The following is a 22,735-nucleotide window of genomic DNA, read 5'->3' as shown; positions in this document are numbered from 1 at the left end:
ACACAACTGGCCAGGTCAGCCACATGAGGCAAAACCCTATGTGGTGCTTCAGAATTAATTAAAGGAGCAGAAAAGTTATTAGCCTGAAGTAACCGAGGAACGCCATGCTTAGCATGCATGTCCTGAAGAAGTGTGTAAAGGACGATCAAAGGAAACCAGAAAATGAAGTAGCAGTGAGGCTGAGCATTAGGCTGAGCATTTATTAGAAACCTAAATTTTTTAGTGCAACTCTGTATAGACTGTAAAGGAGGAAATAAACTGACCAGCTTAGAAAAAAGATTTTTTTGGTCAAAATTAACTTTATTTCTCAGTTTTACTTCATCAGCATGTGGTAAGAAAATTGGCACACACAAAAAGTATACTGACATTGGGTCTAATTAAGATGCTTCTGGCAAAGTGGTAGGAAGATGAAAGTAACAAAGATAAGCATAGAAGCTTTTTTTTTCCTTCTTTTTGCTGCAAAAAGTTTTATTGTTTCCATTTGGTCCAAAGCTTGAGAGAGGGCTCCAGGATGTTAAAAAGCCACCGAGTGGCTGCAGACAGGGGCTTCAGGTAGAAGCCTTGACATTAGGCAGTGCTCCTCAAAAGCCACTGGACTCCAGAGGCTCCTGGTTGTGTTGGAGGGTGAACCTTTGGAAGAGCTACTCACCCAGTCTGGCTTGGGGACCAGCCAGCCTGCGGAGGTTGTTCCAAGTGGCGCCCATCTTCTTGATAAGTTTCACTTGCTTATCTAGGGCATGTCTCTCCAGGAAGTCACAGAGGTTGAGTCTGCACGGGGAGAACCCAGGTCTTGCAGATCCAAAAGGGCTTGGTCCAGGTTCTTCTCCATGAGAAGGGTGGTCTCCATTGCATCCTGGATTTTTACCCCAGTCATCTTGACATGGCTTCTGCACGTCCTGGTAGAGGGCATGACCGCCATGTTGGTTTTGCATTTTCAAGAGATGCTTGGTGCCCCGGTGTTTCTTTTTGGCCAATTCCTGGAAATAATGGCCCATGCCTCCAGAACCACATTGTTGTGGTTGAAATAGAAGTCTGGAGAGAGGTAGGTGTAGGCGGCTTGCAGATGCAGGTTCACGAGGTGGTGGTTGACCATGGCCTCCACTGGGTAGAATAATTCTGATGAATCTGGGAGCTGAGTTAAGCTCAAAAAATGGCATTGGCTTGTCTAAGTGTTCCAGGAGAGCTGAGTAGCTGATTCCGAAGGTTGCAACCAAATTAAAGGTTGAAGGGTGATGGGAGGCTGGAGCAAGGGGCATCCTTGGGTCTGTTTGCCCAAGCAGTGTTGAAGTAAGAGACAGTTAAGAGGGACTGCCAAATGCACAGCATAGAAGCTTTATAAAATTTAATTCTTTCTATTGAAGTATAGTTGACTTACAATGTTGTGTTAGTTTCAGGTATGCAGCAAATTAATCCAGTTTTATATGCATATGTTTTTCAGATTCTTTTCTATTTATATCATTACAAGATACTGAGTGTAGCTCCCTGTTCTATACAATAAGTCCTTGCTGTTCATCTATTTTACGTATATTAGTTCAGTTCATTTGCTCAGTCATGTCTGACTCTTTGTGACCCCATGAATCGCAGCACGCCAGGCCTCCCTGTCCATCACCAACTCCCGAAGTTCACTCAAACTCATGTCCATCGAGTCGGTGATGCGATCCAGCTATCTCATCCTCTGTCGTCCCCTTCTTCTCCTGCCCCCAATCCCTCCCAGCATCAGGGTCTTTTCCAATGAGTCAACTCTTCACATGAGTGGCCAAAGTATTGGAGTTTCAGCTTCAGCATCAGTCCTTCCAATGGACACCCAGGACTGATTTTCTTTCGGATGGACTGGTTGGATCTCCTTGCAGTCCAAGGGACTCTCAAGAGTCTTCTCCAACACCACAGTTCAAAAGCATCAATTCTTCAGCACTCAGCTTTCTTTATAGTCCAACTTTCACATCCATACATGACCACTGGAAAAACCATAGCCTTGACTAGATGGACCTTTGTTGGCAAAGTAATGTCTCTGCTTTTGAATATGCTATCTAGGTTGGAGTAAGCGTCTTTTAATTTCATGGCTGCAATCACCATCTGCAGTGATTTTGGATCCCAAAAGAATAAAGTCTGACACTGTTACCACTGTTTCCCCATTTATTTCCCATGAAGTGATAGGACCAGATGCCATCTTTGTTTTCTGAATGTTGAGCTTTAAGCCAGCTTTTTCACTCTCCTCTTTCACTTTCATCAAGAGGCTTTTGAGTTCCTCTTCACTTTCTGCCATTAGAGTGGTGTCATCTGCATATCTGAGGTTATTGATATTTCTCCTGGCAATCTTGATTCCAGCTTGTGCTTCTTCCAGCCCAGCGTTTCTCGTGATGTACTCTGAATAGAAGTTAAATGGTATAGTAGTGTGTATATGTCAATTCCCAAACTTCTACTTTATCCACCCCACCCTGTTTTCTCCTTTGGTAAACATACCTCAGGTCTGTGAGTCTGTGAGTCTATTTCTGTTTTGTACATAAGTTCATTTGTTTCGTATTTTAGATTTCACGTGTAACTAATACCATGTGATAGTCGTCTTTCCCTGCATTGACTAGCTTTAAGAGAGGTTGCAGGTGACAAACACTAAACAGAAGGAACATCAAAGGGACTATTTCAGTATCTGTGTTCTTATCCATAAATAACACTGATTCCCTTCCATGTTATGAAAAATAATTGTGAGAAAATTTATTTTTTTAATGTTAAATTTTTCTTTATTGATATATAGTTGTTGGTTTCAGGTATACAGCAAAGTGATTCAATTGCACATGTATGTATTCTTTTTCAGATTCTTTTCCGTTGTTCATTGGTAAAAGATACTGAGTATAGTTCCCTGTGTTACACAGTAGGTCCTTGTTGTCTGTCTCTTTGTATATAGTAATCTGTATCTGTTAAGCCCAAACTCCTAATTTATCCCTCTCACCCTTTCCCCCTTTGGAACGATAGGAAAACATATTATTTTAAAAATGGGTATTCATTGTACAGTTTTTTAATATGGAAAATTTATTTGGCATTTAAGATAATCTTCTCAACTATTCTTAGGTAGATGTGGCTTAGATAAGGTTTTTAAAAAAAATAATTTTTGTTTATTTATTTTATTTTATTTTGAGTGTGCTGGGTCTTCTTTGCTGTGTGGGATCTTCTCTGGTTGCAGCGATTGGGGGCTCTTCTTTATTGCTATGTGCTGGCTTCTCATTGAGGCGGCTTTTCTCATTGTGGAGCATGGGCTCTGTAGTTGTGGCCTACAGGCTTAGTTGCTCCACAGCATGTGGGATCTTCCTGGACCAGGGGTCGAACCCATGTCTCCTGCATTGGCAGGCAGATTCTTTACCACCCAGCCACCAGGGAAGCCCAAATCAGGGGTTTTTAAGCAGGGTTGCCGTTCTGTGATTCATGGGGTTGCAAAGAGTCAGACAAGACTGAGTGACTGAACTGACTGACTGTGCCTCAGAGACATCTGGGGAGATTTTTAAAAAGAGCCTTGGCCTCAACCCTAGACCAGAATCAGAACCTGGAAGAAGTAAGGCCTGTAAATCTGTGTTTTTAATGGCTCTAAAAACTTGCCAGGTTGTTCTAACATGCCTTGGCTTTGGAAAGCATAATCTTGGATGACATTCCTACTAGAGCCTAGTACAGGGTTATTTCACATGGACAGCTATTGGCTTCTGCAACTCTTGTCCTCTTGAGTACACTTTCAAATGAATAAAATTTTAAAAGCCAGGGTAATTTCTCTGGAAAAATAAAAATAGATGATGGTATTCTTCTGCCTAAGAATTTCTGGTGACCTCTCATGGTTCTTAAAAAAAATTCCAGGTTGCCAGTGTTCTGACTGATGTTCTCCAACATCTTTACTGCTCTCTTGCTCCTCATTTAGTTGGCTTGTTTCCTATTCCTCGGCCACACCAGTTATGTTCTTCCTGCTCTTTCTTCCTTTTCTGCCCAGATCCAGTTCCCTTAGACTTTTGCATGATTGGATCCTTGTTTGATTCTCAGCTCAAATGTCAGTTTCTCAGAAAGAACTTCTGTAACCAGTTTCTACTCAGTCACTTACTAGCATGTCATTTGATTTGATTTTCACCTTGTTTTTGGTCAGTTGCTAAGTCATGTCCAATACTTTTTGACCTCATGGACTGCAGTATGCCAGGTTTCCCTGTCCTTCACTATCTCCTGGAGTTTCCTGAAACTCATGTCCATTGAGTAGGGGATACCACCCAACCATCTCATCCTCTGTTGCCCCTTCTCCTCCTGCCCTTAATCTTTCCCAGCATCAGGGCCTTTTCCAATGAGTCAGGTCTATGCATCAGGTAGCCAAAATATTGGAGCTTCAGCATCAGTCCTTCCAATGAATATTCAGGGTTGATTTCCTCTAGGGATTGACTGGTTTGATCTCCTTGCTGTCCAAGGGACTCTCAAGAGTCTTCTCCAGCACCACGATTCTAAAGCATCAATTTTTCAGCACTCAGACTTCTTTATGGTCCAACTCTCACATCTGGACGTGACTACTGGAAAAACCAGAGCTTTGACTATACAGACCTTTGTGGACAAAGTGATGTCTGTGCTTTTTAATACGCTGTCTGCTGCTGCTGCTAAGTCACTTCAGTTGTGTCCGACTCTGCGACCCCATAGATGGCAGCCCACCAGGCTCCCCCGTCCCTGGGATTCTCCAGGCAAGAACACTGGAGTGGGTTGCCATTTCCTTCTCCAATGCATGAAAGTGAAAAGTGAAAGTGAAGTTGCTTAGTCGTGTCTGACCCTCAGCGACCCCATGGACTGCAGCCTTCCAGGCCCCTCCGCCCATGGGATTTTCCAGGCAAGAGTCCTGGAGTGGGTTGCCATTGTCTTTTTTGAATACACTGTCTAGGTTTCTCTTAGCTTTTCATCCAAGCAGCAAGCGTCTTTTAATTTCATTGCACTTATTGCTATCCAAAATTATTTTATTTGTACATTATATAGCTCCCCCACAGAGGATGAGATGGTTGGATGGCATCACTGACTCAATGGACATGAGTTTGTGTAAGCTCCAGGAGTTGGTGATGGACAGGGAAGCCTGGTGTGCTGCATTCCTTTGGGTCTCAAAGAGTTGGACACAACTGAGTAACTGAACTGATATAGCTCACCTCTTAGACTTTTAAATATTACATTGCTTCTGAGTCTGAGTCTCCAATAACAGCACATGGTGGCTGTTGAGTATGTATTTAAAAATTAGATGGAAGAGTGCAGCTCTTAAAATATCCCATGAACAAGAACAGCAAGTTTTAAGCTTGAAAGAATAGCCACTTAACAGACTTGACACCCAGAAGTCTAGCATCCAGAGGTTCTCTTTGGAAATATCCATTCTGTACTTTGTTATTAGAGACATTAATGTTTTACTGGGTTGGGGAAGGCATAATTAAATAAAATGAATCTAATAGTGTCTTGCCTTTTTAGGGAATAATGGCAGAGTTAAGACTTGGAGGTTAGTTTCCTCTTAAAAATTCTCATGCTGGAGAATGAGCTCTTGAATACAATTTGAATTTCATTATGAGCAGAATAGAACAAGAAGAGCTAGATAATATAGGAAACTGTGTGTACAGTTCTCTGCTGTGTGTGCATGTCAGAAAACAATGAAATTAAAAGAAAAAGTATAACAGGAGACTTTCAAGCTTCTGTAATATCGTCACAGATTCGGAGTTAGAAAAGTAATGTTACCAAGTTACACCTTCCGCCTATCTCATGAACCAGCTCCCAGTGCTCAGAAAGCCCTGAGAGAATACTCTTACCTAGAAATTACAAGGCTGTTGATGATGATAAGGAAATGACATTTTTCAAGTTTCAAGGCTTAAAAAAGACTCTCCAGGCTAGTAACCCTTCAAATGACAGAGAGATAAGACACTATAACATGTATTCCAAGACAAATTCAGCAGGTAAACCTCAAGTATACATGCAAAACAACTTAGAGCTTTCTAAACTAATGATACTGGACTTAAAATCATATCTTTAAGTTTTTATAATTAGACCTTTTAAGTTCTTATAACAAAACTTTATTTAGTTGAAACTAAATAGTAGTATATAAAATGTGAACAGAATTTTAGTTTATGTCACTCATTATATTGAGTTAAACATTTTGAAATGAAAGGATTAATTTGCTGAATTATCCCTTCAAACTTTTGCCTGTTTTCTCATTAACCATTTGATGTCTTGATTTTTAAGGTCACGATCTGACATGAAGTTAAACAGGTGGTATTGTGTGAGTGTGTGGGAAGTTTCTTCAGTCATGTCTGACTTTTTGTGACCCTTTGGACTGTAGGGCACCAGTCTCCTCTGTTCATGTGATTCTCCAGGCAAGAATAGTGGAGTGTGTTGCCATGCCCTCCTCAGGGGATCTTCCTGACCCAGGGGATCTTCCCAACCCAGGGGCCAAACCCACGTCTCTTAGGTCTCCTGTGTTGGCAGGCGGGGTGTTTTTTTTTTTTTTTTTTTTTACCACTAGCGCCACCCAGTTCAGTTCAGTCGCTCAGTCGTGTCCGACTCTTTGTGACCCCACGAATCGCAGCACACCAGGCCTCCCTGTCCATCACCAACTCCCGGAGTTCACTCAAACTCACGTCCATCGAGTCGGTGATGCCATCCAGCCATCTCATCCTCTGTCGTCCCCTTCTCCTCCTGCTCCCAATCCTTTCCAGCATCAGAGTCTTTTCAGCGAGCCCAAATACGTGGTACAGTAGAGCTATTCTGAAAGAAGGACTGATGCTGAAGCTGAGGTGAAATTGCTCAGTCATGTCTAACTCTCTGCCATCCCATGGACTGTAACCTACCAGGCTCCTCCATTCATGGAATTTTCCAGGCAAGAGTACTGGAATGGGTTGCCATTTCCTTCTCTTGTATAGACTATTATATTATTCATTATGTAGTGGTCAAAACTTCAGAGAATATTTTACTTTTAATTTTTTAAATCAGTTTCTTTACTCTGCAATTTTTAGTGACTGTGTATATGTGTGTGTCTTTGTGTGTGTAGATGGGAACCAGTTTGGGGTTAAAATGGGCAAGTTAACATAGAGTCCTCATTACTTATTCTTTTATGCTCTAGATCCTGCATCTCACTATTACCTTGAAATTAACATCCAAACAATGCAATAGGTTTGCTACTCTCAGCATGCCCTCCCCTTCTCCTATTCCGCATGTTCATTTTGAATAAAAAACTTCATGTCTTTGGGTTACCTAACTATAGAAATTTTCTTCTACATATCATCTTATGCGGCATATACAAGAAGTCAGTGGCATTATTAGGCAGAATTAGAGAAAGACTTCAATGGCAAAGCCTCCTAACATTCCATAACTAACACAGGATGCTATCGTCTGCCTTGTAGAATGATTCCTTTAATTATTAAACTACCAGTGTCAAAAGAGAGAAACGCATAGCTTAGACATTATGGGACTGGGGGTTCTGCCTTAAAAACCTGAACCAAGAGTCAAATTTCTTCAAAAATTTTCTATTTCTTTATTAAAATTAATGTGACTTGTGAATCATAGCCCATAATATTTTCATGTCTTTTTAAAAATAATAAAATTGCTTTTAAGTGACCATGAAACATAGTTGACATTCTAAACATGTGTACCATATTTCTGTATCTTTAAGCTTTCTTAAAAGATATGATAGCTAGGACATGGAAGCAACCTAGATGTCCATCAACAGATGAATGGATAAGAAAGCTGTGGTACATATACACAATGGAGTATTACTCAGCCATTAAAAAGAATACATTTGAATCAGTTCTAATGAGGTGGATGAAACTGGAGCCTATTATACAGAGTGAAGTAAGCCAGAAAGAAAAACACCAATACAGTATACTAACGCATATATATGGAATTTAGAAAGATGGTAACAATAACTCTGTATACGAGACAGTAAACGAGACACTGATGTATAGAACAGTCTTTTGGACTCTGTGGGAGAGGGAGAGGGTGGGATGATTTGGGAGAATGGCACTGAAATATGTATAATATCATATATGGAACGAGTCGCCAGTCCAGGTTCGATGCACGATACTGGATGCTTGGGGCTGGTGCACTGGGACGACCCAGAGGGATGGTATGGGGAGGGAGGAGGGTTCAGGATGGGTAACACATGTATACCTGTGGCAGATTCATTTCGATATATGGCAAAACCAATACAATATTGTAAAGTTTTAAAATAAAATTAAATTAAAAAAAAAAGATAACGATAGCTATCATGGATAGCTATGTGACTGGCAAAATCACTGGTATTTGTCAGTGGGCAGAGGGCCAGGACAAGACGTGTTTTGATGGGCACTGAGTCACAGAGGAAGCCCTCAGCACTGGATGCTCTGGCTTCTCTCCCAGATTCCCTGTACCACATGTCCGTTGGAGAGACTGGGCTACGATATCTGTGTATGCACCTTGGGGGTGAAATAGGACATTACATTTGTTGACTTTGTGCAATCTCTATGCTTTTAAAGTAATTAGTTTATTTTAACTGGAGGATAATTACTTTATAATATTGTGATGATTTTTGCCATGCATCAACATGAATTGGCCATAGGTATACATGTGTCCCCCCCATATGGAAACCCCCTCCCACCTTCGTCCCCATTCCATCCCTCTAGGTTGTCCCAGAGCAGCAGCTTTGGGTGCCCTGCTTCATGCACCAAACTTGCACTGGTCATCTATTTTACATATGGTAATATACAGGTTTCAATTCTGTTCTCTCAAATCATCCTGCCCTCATCTTCTCGCACTGAGTCCAAAAGTCTGTTCTTTATGTCTGTGTCTCCTTTGCTGCCCTGCATGGAGGATCACTCGCACCATGGCATTCCCAGGTGGTGCTAGTGGCAAAGAACCTGCCTGCCAATGCAGGAGACGTGGGTTTGTTCCCTGGGTTGGGAAGATCTCCTGGAGGAGGAAACAGCAACCCACTCTAGTATTCTTGCCTGGAGAATCCCATGGATGGAGGAGCCTGGTGGGCTATAGTCCACGGGGTTGCTGAGTTGGACACAACTGAAGTGACTTAGCACATGCTTTTAATCTGTGTGAATTCATGATATTTTCCATTACTCCACTCCAATAAAAAATAGTAGATTTCACCCTAAATCTTACCTACAAGGTATAATAAAACTGGATGAGAAACAAGAATATGTTGCAAGGAAGATGCCGGATTTCCTATAGTGTTATGAGCTGCTCCGGCCCCTGTTCTTCTGAGAAGAGTTCTTCTGAGAAGAAGTGGCTTTAGGGTAGGATACAACCCAACACATTGAGATTCTTCAGAGTGGGGTTCAAATTTTCCACCAGGCACATCCAAAGAAAGTTTGTTTTTTCACCTTTGGGGAACGTGTGAAACATAATTTTTTCTCTGGCCCTGGTTGAAATTTGCATTTGGATGTACCTCTGTTTTGAAAGTTGAAGAATTAAAAATAGCCTCTTCTATGTGGATTTTATAGCTTTTTATTATAATGTGGAAGAAATGGATGTTTTATTTTACTATCTTGGAGACAACATCGAGAAACAATAATTAAGATGTTAATACTCTAATGAAAACAATTGCATTTGACAGATATTTCCAGAAACTTAAGAAATTGGTATTCTGTAAAATTTACCAAACCAAGTACTTCACTTTCATTTTCTTATTTAATGCCGTTCATTACAACAGCATTATATAGTGTCACTTCTTTGATCTCTGTTTCCTGTATGTGGAAATGGAGTCTGAAGAGGACAAAAGATTGGCCATTTAATTTTTGTTGTTGTTCAGTCACTATGTCTGACTCTTTGCGACCCTATAGACTGCAGCATGCCAGGCTTCCTTGTCCTTCACTGTCTCCTGGAGTTTGCTCAGATTCATGTCCATTGAGTCCATGATGCCATCCAACCATTTCATCCTCTGTCACCCCCCTTTCCTCCTGCTTTCCTCAATCTTTCCCAGCATCAGGGTCTTTTCCAGCATCATCTTTAGCAAGGATTAACGGAGGACTCGTCTCACCATCTACTTACTGGTTTATATCTCTAAGATCCATTATTCTATCCTACCCCAGCTCTAACACTTATTAATTCTGTGAATTTGGGTAATTTCTTAACCTGTGTGTTTCTTTGTTTCCTCCTTTGAAAATGGAAATAAAAATAGTGCCTGCTTTGAGAATTTGTTATTAGAGTATGTCATGCTCAATGAATCCATCTGGTGATACTGTTTTATAGGCCACCCCTGCCTGGAGATGACACATTGATTCACAAAGTGGTCCATGAGGCTGTTTGCATTCATGACCATTATAGACGGGGCCTGGCCTGGCTGTCAGCACCTCTGATGGTCTGTGATGTGTAAATCATGTGTAATATTGCTGAGGTGTAAGTCTCAGTTACAGGTATAGAGAGGTTAGCTTGTGGGAATGCTTAGTTGCTCATCTCTCAACTCGACTTTATTATTTCTTTTTATTGCTCTGCTGTCGATAGTTCATACAGACTGACACAATAACGTCTTGGGGGCTGTGTGTGTGTGTGTGTCTGTATGTGAAATGGCTTTAAAACACATTGGTGGTTGACACAGGCAAGTCTGCTCACTGTTATGCGGCAGCCTGGATGTGGGGGGAGTCTGGGGAAGAATGGATACACATATGTGTATAGTTGAGCCTCTTTGCCATCCACCCAAGACTGTCACAACATTGTTAATTGCTATACTCCAATATAAACAAGAAGTTAAAGTATGTTGGTGATTGAAATGAAGAAGTCTTAAGAACTGAATGCTTAGTTCTTAGTCTTAAGAACTGGTGCTGAAGTCTTAAGAACTGAATGGATCTTAGGGAGAAAATGAAGCATTGGCTAAATTAAATCATGGCTTGTCAGATATAGTGCCAGTCAACACTTTTTTGAGTGAGTCCATTGTATTATCTTTAGGGAACCAAGACTAGACAACTGACAAATCTGTTGAGTGGGTGCTTACTTGAGTCTCATCATGAATGAATTTGGTCTTTGTAAAAGTCAGGGTCTGAACAGGAAGAAGGTGGCACATTCAGATAAGATAATTGAGGGGACATGAAGAAAACCTGTTTGCAAAAAAAAGAAGATGGGTTTAAAGGAAACAGACAAGCAATTGTTCTGGCTCCCAAAGGAAGCAGAAGTGAGGAGCTGTTAGCAGGTGTAAAGAGCCAAGGGATAGGGAGGGTACCTGAACCTGGAGAGGGTAGCAGCTGTCCTAAAGGGTGGAGGCCTTCAGAGGAGAGATGCAGCCAGCCCGCAGCAACTTGGAAGAGATGGAACCAGGGAAGTACCCATCCTTCCACTCCTCCACCCCATCTCCTGGAGCCTGTCATTGGTTGAGCCTTCACTGAAGCCAAACAGTGAGGAAAACTTTCTGTATTCTTGATGCTCTAGCTTCTTGTGCCTTGATGATCAGGAAGAGATGGCCCTCTCAGGGCTTCCCAGTCCTTAGAGACCATCTGTGAGCACATCTTGCTTTATACAACCAGCCAATGGTACCCACACTCCAGCCCTCTACCTTACCAGGCTGTCACATTCCAGGCCACTATCCACTGTCCTGATCACCCCAAGGCCAGGAACCAGACAACTCAGGACAGCCCTGCACCCCAAAGCCTGCCAGAATTATTAATGTAGCCAATGCTAGGCCTGCTTACCCTGCCTCGCCTGTTCTTTTCCTAGGAAATAACAATCAGGGCTCTTGTCTATGCTTCCCCCAAACTCCTTCTGCCTCTTGACTGGAACCCTTGTGTTTCCTCTGTGTGGTGTGGGGAACCCCCTCCACTTGGGAGCTGGGAGTAACCACTCTCTTGTTAATGGCAGTCTTCTGCTGCTCTGCTGGCCTCACGGTACTTGAATGAGGACAAAACTTACATTGTAAAACTCTCTCTTCCTCCCTCCCTCCTCCCGTTTCGCCCCTTCTTCCTCCTCTTCACTTTCCCCCACCCCACTCCTTTCCAGCCACATCGGTCTCCATATTGTTCCTCGGTGATTTCATCACATTCCTGTTATGGGACCTTTGCTTTAGGGTTCTGTCCATCTGAAAAGTTCTGCCAGATTTGTCCTTTGTTAAATTTCTAATCTTCCTGTGTTTGCTCACAACTTACCTTCTCAACAAGCCTAAATTTATGCATACTACACAGTCCTCCTCTTCTCTGCTTATTCCATATCTCCTAATCATTTCCTGCTCTTTTCTCTTTTTTCTCTTGTATCACCCGGAGTAGGCTTGAGGGCTTCCCTGGTGGCTCAGTGGTAAAGAATTTTGCCTGCAATACAGGAGAATCAGGTTTGATCCCTGGATCAGGAAGATCCTCTGGAGAAGGAAATGACAACCTACTCCAGTATTGTTGCCTGGGAAATCCCACGGACAGAGGATGGTCCACAGGGTCTCAGAGAGTCCGACATGACTTAGCAACTAAACAACAAGAGTAGGATAGAATTTACTTTTTCTTCTTGTAGACATTATTTTTTAAATCTATTTTCCTGTGTCTGGAAGGTAAGTTCCCTAAGTGTAGGTATCTTTGGTTCTATACATAGGCGGGTCCTAAGCATTAGGTCATTTCCCAGCAAATAGTAGATATAATATAAACAACTATTGGATGAATGAATGGACAAATTAATGAAGTCATTACATGCAGCCAGTATTGACTTCTTTGAAGAACTTCCTATTTCATGAAGAAAGTGGTTGGGGCATATTAAATTTAGGGTTGAGCTATGTTTTTTAAAATTATGTATGGTTTTAAATCAGATACATTGAAGTTTCATTTACATAAATTCCCAATAAAATTCACTCTGAAGTGTAAAGTTTGGTGAAATTTGACACATTTACAGAGTCACGTATGAAGTAGGAAATGGCAACCGTTTTCCTTCTCCATGGGGTTGATGCGGTTGCAGAGTCAGACACGACTGAAGCGATTTAGCATGCATGTACAGAGTCATGTAACCACCAGTACAATGAGGATATAGAACATTTTCATCTCCTCAAAAGGATTCCTCCTGCTTCTTCATAGTGAGTTCTTTCCATCTACTCTTAGATCCTAGAATTGATTTCTCTCCTTTCAGTTTTGGCTTTTCAGAATATTAAATGAGTAGAATTACATACAGTAAAAGGTGGTATAGTATATCATACTTCTTTCATTTAGCATAATTATTTTGAGAATCATCCATATTTTTGCACATATTAATAGTTTTTACTTTTTGTTGCTGTGTTCCATTTAAAGAGTCACATTCCATTCCAAGGAAGGACAACAATGTATCTATTCATCAGCTGATGCTTTGTTCCCGAGTTTGGCATGATGAATAAAGTTTGCGAACATTTGCATCTAGATCTTTGTGTAGACATATGCTCTATTTCTCTTGGTGAAATGCCTGGAGGAGGAATTTCTGGATGTTAAATACATGTTTAGCTTGATACAAAACTGCCAAACTTTTCCAAAGTGTCTGTTATCCTTGTCTTTGTGCATCCCCACCAATTGCTCAACATCTACACCAACAGCTGGTACTTTTCATGTTAGTCATCCTAGTGGGTGTAGCTCATTGTGGTTTTAATATGTATTTTTCTCATGATGATGAACATCTTTTCCTATGCTAGTTTTTACTTTGCATATCTTCTTTTGTGAGGTGTCCAAATCTTTTGCCAATGTTTTACTGGGTTGCCCATCTTCTTTTAAAGGAGTGGTAAGAGTTCGTTCTATATTCTGAATAGAATCCTTTATCAGATATTTGTTTTTCCAGTCTGTGGCTTTTCATTTTTTTATCAGTTCAGTTCAGTCGCTCAGTCGTGTCCGACTCTTTGCGACCCCATGAACACCAGGCCTCCCTGTCCATCACCAACTCCCAGAGTTCACTCAGACTCACGTCCATCAAGTGAGTGATGCCATCCAGCCATCTCATCCTCTGTCGTCCCCTTTTCCTTCTGACCCCAATCCCTCCCAGCATCAGAGTCTTTTCCAATGAGTCAACTCTTTGCATGAGGTGGCCAAGGTACTGGAGTTTCAGCTTTAGCATCATTCCTTCCAAAGAAATCCCAGGGCTGATCTCCTTCAGAATGGACTGGTTGGATCTCCTTGCAGTCCAAGGGACTCTCAAGAGTCTTCTCCAACACCACAGTTTAAAAGCATCAGTTCTTCGACACTCAGCTTTCTTCACAGTCCAGTGCCTGTCAAAGAGTAAAACTAATTTTGATGATCAATTTATCACCTTTTTATTTTACAATTTGTGCTTTGTATGTCCTAAGATGTAACCCAAAGTCATAAAGTTGTTCTCTTTTTTCCTCCTTGTCAAAAAATGTGGTTTAGGATAGGTATGTGGTCCACACGTGAACAAAGCATTCTGTAGGATCTTTCCAAATGAAAGATGGGTGAATGGCAGCTCCTTCTTCTCTGACTTTAAGCCTGCAAGGCAGTGATTCTCAAGTGGGGACACTTTTTCCCCTCAGGGGACATTTGATAATCTTTGGTTTCTGGTTGTTACAGCTCAGGAGAGGGGAGACCAGTGGTCAGAGACCGGAGAGACTGCTAAACAGGCTACATTCCACAAAACAGATCTCTCAAAGAAAGCATGATCCAGCTTTAAAATGTCATCAGTTTAAACTTGAGGAACCCTTATGGAAGGCTCAGAATTGTCTGTGGTCATGATTTCAGCCATGAAGAAATAGCAAATCTACACAGATAGAAGAAGAAAAAAAAAAAAAACACAGCACATAAAAGGTTAAAAAAAAAAAAAAAAGAGCAGATAAAAGAAGAATAAGTGAATCCTAATGGTCCTAACATCCTCGATCCAGTCCTTTCAGAATATGGCTCCATCTACACTCATTTTTTGTTCTGCCATTGAGCCGTTTTGACAGTATAAAATTTTGTGCTGAGTTTCTGCCATGGGCACCTCAACTGTTAACATAAAATATGTAATTTTTGCAATAGATGCTGCATTAGGTCAGAACTAGGAAGGTGAAGCAGCTGCTATTCTTACTGCCCCTTTTCAATTGGTGTTCATTTTCTAATAGGTAAACATGGAAAAATTCTAAGAGAAATGAATAGATGGATCAATAAGCATCAGTTTTGCATTATGTGTATAAACTTCTTTTAAGAGGAAGGAAAGTTTGCCTACTTCCAATTATTAGACCCATAAATTTAAGTTCCTGACTCATCTATGTTTTGAAGCTAGATTTTGTTAAACCTCATTAACAAATGACCTCTCAGACTACCTTTTAAGGATGTGAGTCTTTGTAGGAGAAAATAGGAGATCCATACATAAAAAATGTCAATGTGGAGTTGGTCTCAGAGAACATTCTTAAGCCTTTATTACCTTCCAAATGCCTTTAAAACCTCAGAGAACACACTGGAGAGTTGCTTGTTATGGTCGGTTATTGGAACATTGAATTTGTTTTCAGGTCTTGATCTTCCTGACCTAAGTTATATTTTAAATCACAAAGCACAGACTTTTTCATAGAAGATAATACACCAGCTGCTAGATCATCAAGACACTCTGTTCATAGAGTTTATTTAGAATTTCCCCTTTAAAGTCCAAACTTTTTAGAAATTTGAATTCATTTCTGATGTATTATTGCTAGATTTTAAAAATCTTTATCTAACTCTCTTTATCTTTCTCCATATCGCTGACTCCTAGGTGCAAACAGCTTTAGACTGAGATTGGAACACCCACTATTTTCTCAATATTGTCTACACTTTTGTGTCTCTATCCTTAAATCACACTGTCATGGCAAACTGGATTATTCTTTCCTCCATCTCTCTCACCTTCTCTGTCTCCCTCCTTCTGTGGCATTAGTCACTGACTTAGAAGCTATCCTGGGATGAGTTCCTTGTCTTGGAGTTGAGAAACAGAGTATGAGGCTAAGGTTATTTAGCTTAAATAACATCTGAGACCATATTTTAAATTCTAATATGGCATACAATTCTTAGCCATTCCTTAGAATGGCCAAAAGCAAGTCTATGTCTGATAATTCCTATTTAGAATAGAAAATTAACCTGCATAAAATACCTAAAAATCATTAGTAATGATTTTAGTAAAGCTTAATTGCTCAGTTGTATCCAACTCTTTGCAACCCTTTGGACTATGGCCTGCCAGGCTTCTCTGTCCATGAGATTTTTCAGTTAAGAATACTGGAGTGGGTTGCCATTCCCTTCTCTAGGGGATCTTCTCAACCCAAGGATGGAACCCACGTCTCCTGTGTCTCCTGCATTGCAGGTGGATTCTTTACCCACAAAGGCCCAATGATTTTAGAAAGGGTTGTAATTAGTTACATGTCAAAAGTGGGAGAGTCATTTGCCTTGTATCAGTGGCAAAGAAAACTCATTTTATTTTATTGCTAACATATTGACTGAGGGTCAGGGAGACAAGCCAAAAGCAAAATCTGTGTCTGACAACTCCACAACTGGAGTGTATATTTGTAAATTTACAATTACATGTTTATACTGACATTATTTAAGGCTTTAGCTGTTGAAAAGAATGGCTATGAATTGTGTGTCATACTGGAATTTAAAATATGGTCTCAAATGTTTCATATCCTCTCTTATTGGGGTAGAAGCTCCAATCCTCTGTGATATATCTTGATATATACAGTTGTTGGTAGAGAAGGAAATGGCAGCCCACTCCAGTATTCTTGCCTAGAGAATCCTGTGGACAGAGGAGCCTGGTGGGCTGCTATCCATAGGGTTGCATAGAGTCGGACATGACTGAAACGACTTAGCATGCATGCATGCCTTGGAGAAGGAAATGGCAACCCACACCAGTATTCTTGCCTGAAAAATCCCAGGGATGGAGGAGCCTGGTGGGCTGCCATCTATGGGGTCACACAGAGTCGGACACGACTGAAATGACTTAGCAGCAGCATACAGTTGTTGGAGGCACATTCATAATTTTATGAATTATTTTGGCCTGTCAACTCAGCTCCAGCCTCACAAACTATACACACCAGTTCCTCTTGAATTATATATTTTAAAGCCTCCCCCCAGGACTTTTGAACACCTTCCTTCTTCAAGTGCTATAGACACTTCTTAGATGTTGAATTTCACAAAGCAGGTTTAATTCAAATTCTAATCATTTGAATTACATTTACAATATACTCGTTATATAATTTGCAGCCAGTTTAAAGAATTTCTCCTCTAATTGCTAGGCTGGGCTGTGGTCTCCTTCATGTGAGAAGGAAACAAATAAAAATAATTGGAACATGAAATAAATAGATCTCAGAAGTGCCCACTTATTTATTATGTGCCCATTAGTATGTGCCCCACAAAGGAGGGGGTGAATTTGTCTGAAAGAAAAGACAAGTCAAAGAGTGGCTTGTATATGAGGATGAAAGAATGATACAATTTCACAGTTTCAAATTTCAAGCTGAGTAAGGACAGATACAGAGACCCTAGGCTCTGTTTCTACCCTTCCTTCAGGCTGAAATGCTTTCCCCAAGGTGTTTGTTTTTTGCCAGTTTAATTCTTTTTTTAAACTTCAAGACCTGCTTCCACTGTCCCTTCTTTGGCACATTTCTTCCCTGAGACCTTCACCACTAGTTTTTCATGCATCTGTAGTCCATTTAAAAAGGTTTATTTTTTTCCTTTACTGCCTCCACCAAAGCATCTGTACTTTCTCAGGGTTATCCCAGCTGCAGATAAATTTATTCCAGGTCAGTGTGAAGAATACCTTTTTAAGGTCATGAGCCAGAAATTCCAGATTCTAAGGTCATTCTGGGGCTTCCCAGGTGGCTCAATGGTAAAGAATCTGCCTGCCAATCCAAGAGACAAGGGTTTGATCCCTGGGTTGGGAAGATCTCCTGGAGAAGGGAATGCCTGCTGCTGCTACTGCTGCTAAGTCGCTTCAGTCGTGTCCGACTCTGTGCGACCCCAGAGACGGCGGCCCACCACGCTCCCCCGTACCCAGGATTCTCCAGGCAAGAACGCTGGAGTGGGTTGCCATTTCCTTCTCCAATGCATGAAAGTGAAAAGTGAAAGTGAAGTCGCTCAGTCGTGTCCGACTCGTCACGACCCCATGGACTGCAGCCTACCAGGCTCCTCCGTCCATGGGATTTTCTAGGCAAAAGTACTGGAGTGGGGTGCCATTGCCCTCCCCGAGGGAATGCCAGCCCACCCCAATATTCTTCCCAGGGAAATCTCATGGACAGAGGAGCCTAGTGGGCTACAGTCCATGCGGTCGCAAAGAATTGGACAAGACTGAGTGACTAAACAACAACAAAGGTCATTCTAGGCAACACACCCGTATAAGCCACATTAGCCATTGAAGACTCAAAGTTCCTGGACCCGCCCAGTTCTGCTAAGCATTACTTTCATGGCTCTTCAGTCAGCATCTCCCATGACCACACCCATGCTCCTCTCTGAAATAATAAACCTAGTCTCTTGGGCTGACCAAGATCTCTCTTCTTTCAGCTCTTTCCCTCCTTCATTTCCACCACATCTGTTCTTTGGCATCTTTAGAATTTCCAGTCATTGCTTACTCAGTTCATCATTTCTCACCTGGCTTTGTTCCCTTAAGTAATAAAATTCCTAGGTGCATGACTAACCCCCCCACCTTTCTCTCTGATCCCCACAACTTCCATGCCTCCTTGTCTTTGATCCATATTCAGCAAGTTCACTTTTCACCCAGTTGCTTACTGGTGGTTATACAAAAGTTGTATAATGATGGAGAAAATTCTCTGCAAATTAATGGACCTTGAACCTGGTTAAGCCCCAAGTTAGCAATTATTGAATGTATTCCTGTTTACTTTATTTCCTGTTGCCTATAGAGTCATTCCTCTCCTTCTTGACTTGTTCTGCTTTTGCTCAGCATAAGGCTCTTTCCTCTTCCTAGAAAATTTATTTTTCTTTTTTTAATATACATTTATTTATTGTAATTGGAGGTTAATTACTTTACAATATTGTATCAACATGAATCTGCCACAGGTGTACACGTGTTCCCCATCATGAGCCCCCTCCCATCTCCCTCCCCTGACCATCCCTCTGGGTCATCCCAGTGCACCAGCCCTGAGCATCCTGTATCCTGCATTGAACCTGGACTGGTGACATGTTTCAATGCCATTCTCCCAAATCTTCCCACCCTCTCCCTCTCCCACAGAATCCAACAGACTGTTCTATACATCTGTGTTTCTTTTGCTGTCTTGCATACAGGGTCATTGTTACCATCTTTCTAAATCCCATATATATACGTTAGTATACTGTATTGGTGTTTTTCTTTCTGGCTTACTTCACTCTGTATAATAGGCTCCAGTTTCATCCACCTCATTAGAACTAATTCAAATGCATTCTTTTTAATGGCTGAGTAATACTCCACTGTCTATGTGTACTACAGCTTTCTTATCCATTCGTCTGCTGATGGACATCTAGGTTGCTTCCATGTCCTGGCTATTATAAACAGTGCTACGATGAACATTGGGGTACATGTGTCTCTTTCCCTTCTGGTTTCCTTGGTGTGTATGCCCAGCAGTGGGATTGCTGGGTTATAAGGCAGTTCTATTTCCAGTTTTTTAAGGAATCTCCACACTGTTCTCCATAGTGGCTGTACTAGTTTGCATTCCCACCAACAGTGTAAGAGGGTTTCCTTTTCTCCACACCCTCTCCAGCATTTATTGCTTGTAGACTTTTAGATTGCAGCCATTCTGACTGGCGTGAAATGGTACCTCATTGTGGTTTTGATTTGCATTTCTCTGATAATGAGTGATGTTGAGCATCTTTTCATGTGTTTGTTAGCCATCTGTATGTCTTCTTTGGAGAAATGTCTATTTAGTTCTTTGGCCCATTTTTTGATTGGGTCGTTTATTTTTTCTGGAGTTGAGCTGTAGGAGTTGCTTGTATATTTTTGAGATTAATTGTCAGTTGCTTCATTTGCTATTATTTTCTCCCATTCTGAAGGCTGTATTTTCACCTTGCTTATAGTTTCCTTTGTTGTGAAGAAGCATTTAATTTTAATTAGGTCCCATTTGTTTATTTTTGCTTTTATTTCCAATATTCTGAGAGGTGGGTCATAGAGGACTCTGCTGTGATGTATGTCGGAGAGTGTTTTGCCTATGTTCTCCTCTAGGAGTTTTATGGTTTCTGGTCTTATGTTTAGATCTTTAATCCATTTTGAGTTCATTTTTGTGTATGGTGTTAGAAAGTGCTCTAGTTTCATTCTTTTACAAGTGGTTGATCAGTTTTCCCAGCACCACTTGTTAAAGAGATTGTCTTTTCTCCATTGTATATTCTTGCCTCCTTTGTCAAAGATAAGGTGTCCATAGGTGCATGGATTTATCTCTGGGCTTTCTATTTTGTTCCATTGATCTATATTTCTGTCTTTGTGCCAGTACAATACTGTCTTGATGACTATGGCTTTGTAGTAGAGCCTGAAGTCAGGCAGGTTGATTCCTCCAGTTCCATTCTTCTTTCTCAAGATTGCTTTGGCTATTCGAGGTTTTTGTATTTCCATACACTTTGTGAAATTATTTGTTCTAGCTCTGTGAAAGATACCGTTGGTAGCTTGATAGGGATTGCATTGAATCTATAGATTGCTTTGGGTAGTATACTCATTTTCACTATATTGAGTCTTCCAATCCATGAACATGGTATATTTCTCCATCTATTAGTGTCCTCTTTGATTTCTTTCACCAGTGTTTTATAGTTTTTTATATATAGGTCTTTTGTTTCTTTAGGTAGATATATTCCTAAGTATTTTATTCTTTTCAATGCAATGGTGAATGGAATTGTTTCCTTAATTTCTCTATTTTCTCATTATTAGTGTATAGGAATGCAAGGGATTTCTGTGTGTTGATTTTATATCCTGCAACTTTACTATATTCATTGATTAGCTCTAGTAATTTTCTGGTGGAGTCTTTAGGGTTTTCTATGTAGAGGATCATGTCATCTGCTAACAGTGATGATACTGAAGAAGTAATATTAATGAAACATCTCATTGAGTAATTTTATTATTAGTTTTTTGATTGAAAAATATATTGTAGGATGATAAAAGGCACAAACAATCTCATCCATCCCAGATGAGCTCTGTTCTTTCCCCAGGCAAAACAATGTTAAATTTTTTTGGATCTCCTCAAGTATATTTGATACATATGTAAACATAATTGTGCATATAGTCCTTCTTTATCTCATGTCATTTCCTCCAGACATAGGGAACTGTTTGCAGCTCTCTACTTATGCTTTTGAATTGTGGTGCTGGAGAAGACTCTTGAGAGTCCCTTGGACTGCAAGGACATGAAACCAGTTAATCCTAAAGGAAACCAACTGTAAATATTCACTAAAAGAACTGATGCTGAAGCTGAAGCATGTGAAGAGCTGACTCATTGGAAAAGACCCTGATGCTGGGAAAGACTGAGGGAGGGAGGAGAAGGGGACAACAGAGGATGAAATGGTTGGATGTCATCATTGACTCAATGGACATGAGTCTGAGCAAACTCTGGGAGATGGTGAAGGACAGGGAAGCCTGGAGTGCTGCAGTCCATGGGGTCACAAAGAGTCGGACACAGCTTAGCAACTGAGCATCAACAAATGTGCATAGGAGCTAAAGCCTCCAAGACTTTACCCTTGATGTTCTCAATGGAAGGTCCTGCCTTGTCATTTTGCCCACCACATACTTTCCTTGGGAAATCCACCTTAATAATGATAGCTTTACTGCTGTGCATATTACTTAGCATATAGGAAGATGCAATAAATATTTAGTGTTATTACTTAGTGATTCTTCATATAAGACTGGTATTTTCCACCTTAAGTTCATCATCAATAAAATTTAAGCTTTTTTTTTTTCTTGGTTAAGCAGCTGCTCTTGGGGCTGTAGAAAATAATAGTTAGGAATTTTCCAAAAGGTTTATATAAGGTATGGAAAAATGCCAAGAGATTATTTTGCACAATTTACATGGAAAAAGAATATGCAAAAAAAAAAAAAGGAGAATTCTGGGAAACAATGTATCAATATACCTCATCAGACTGAAAAGAGGTTCTAATTTAGGTTATATTTCTGAACTCTGAGTTGATCAGATTGAAGCCCCAGCTGTGTTTGGCTGCTGAATTTTCTGTTGGGATTTCAAAATTCTTTCATCATACTCTCTTCTGTTTCCCTGTGTAATTGGTACTTTATAAATCCTTGACTGTGAACATGGTGCTAGAAAATGGGAAATTATGTTCCTGGGTTAGTGAGTTAGCCATGGTAACAGTGGTGTGACATTTTAGAAGGCTGGGAGTAATTTGGTTGGAAGTGAAGGCAACAAGTCATGCTAGAGTTACATTTGGATAAGATACTGGTTTTACTTTTGAGGGGGTGGTTTTGGGAGTGTAATAACTTCATACTCCTTAGTCACCCTTTAGAACTATCCCGTTGACCAAAATTATTTCACAAAATCTATTCCTTAGGTCAGTTCTAATATTTTTTGTGTGATCTATCAATATCTTCCTAAGATGTGTCTACTAAAATAGTAATTAAGCTCTGTGGGACAGAAAGAAAAGTTCTAGGGGCATTATGACCTAGGAAAAAAGTTGTCCTCACTTGATTGCATTACCTTGTTTAAAAGACAGCTATGGCATAGGATACTTTCTTTCTTTCTTTTTTGGCTTAAAAAAAATTGGACTATAATTGCCTTACAATGTTGTGTTAGTTTCTGCTGTACAATGAAGTGAATCAGCTGTATGTATACATATATCCCCGTCCCCTTGGAACTCCCTCCCACCCCCAACCTCCTTCCCACCCACCTAGGTCATCACAGAGCACTGAGTTGAGCTTCCTGTGCTATATAGCAGCTTCCCACTATCTATTCCAC

The 22,735-nt window shown here is 40.7% G+C and overlaps 1 pseudogene; it reads right to left on the bottom strand.

Annotated features, from left to right (window-relative positions):
- Positions 1 to 581: 581 nt before the first annotated feature.
- The window catches only part of LOC133237406 (ferritin light chain-like), an 86,692-nt pseudogene continuing 64,538 nt past the window's right edge, over positions 582 to 22,735 (bottom strand).

This window comes from Bos javanicus, chromosome 24 (assembly GCF_032452875.1).
Source record: "Bos javanicus breed banteng chromosome 24, ARS-OSU_banteng_1.0, whole genome shotgun sequence".
NCBI lineage: Eukaryota > Metazoa > Chordata > Mammalia > Artiodactyla > Bovidae > Bos > Bos javanicus.
The sequence above is the reverse complement of the archived record's forward strand: the minus strand, read 5'-3'. Positions and strand labels throughout refer to the sequence as shown.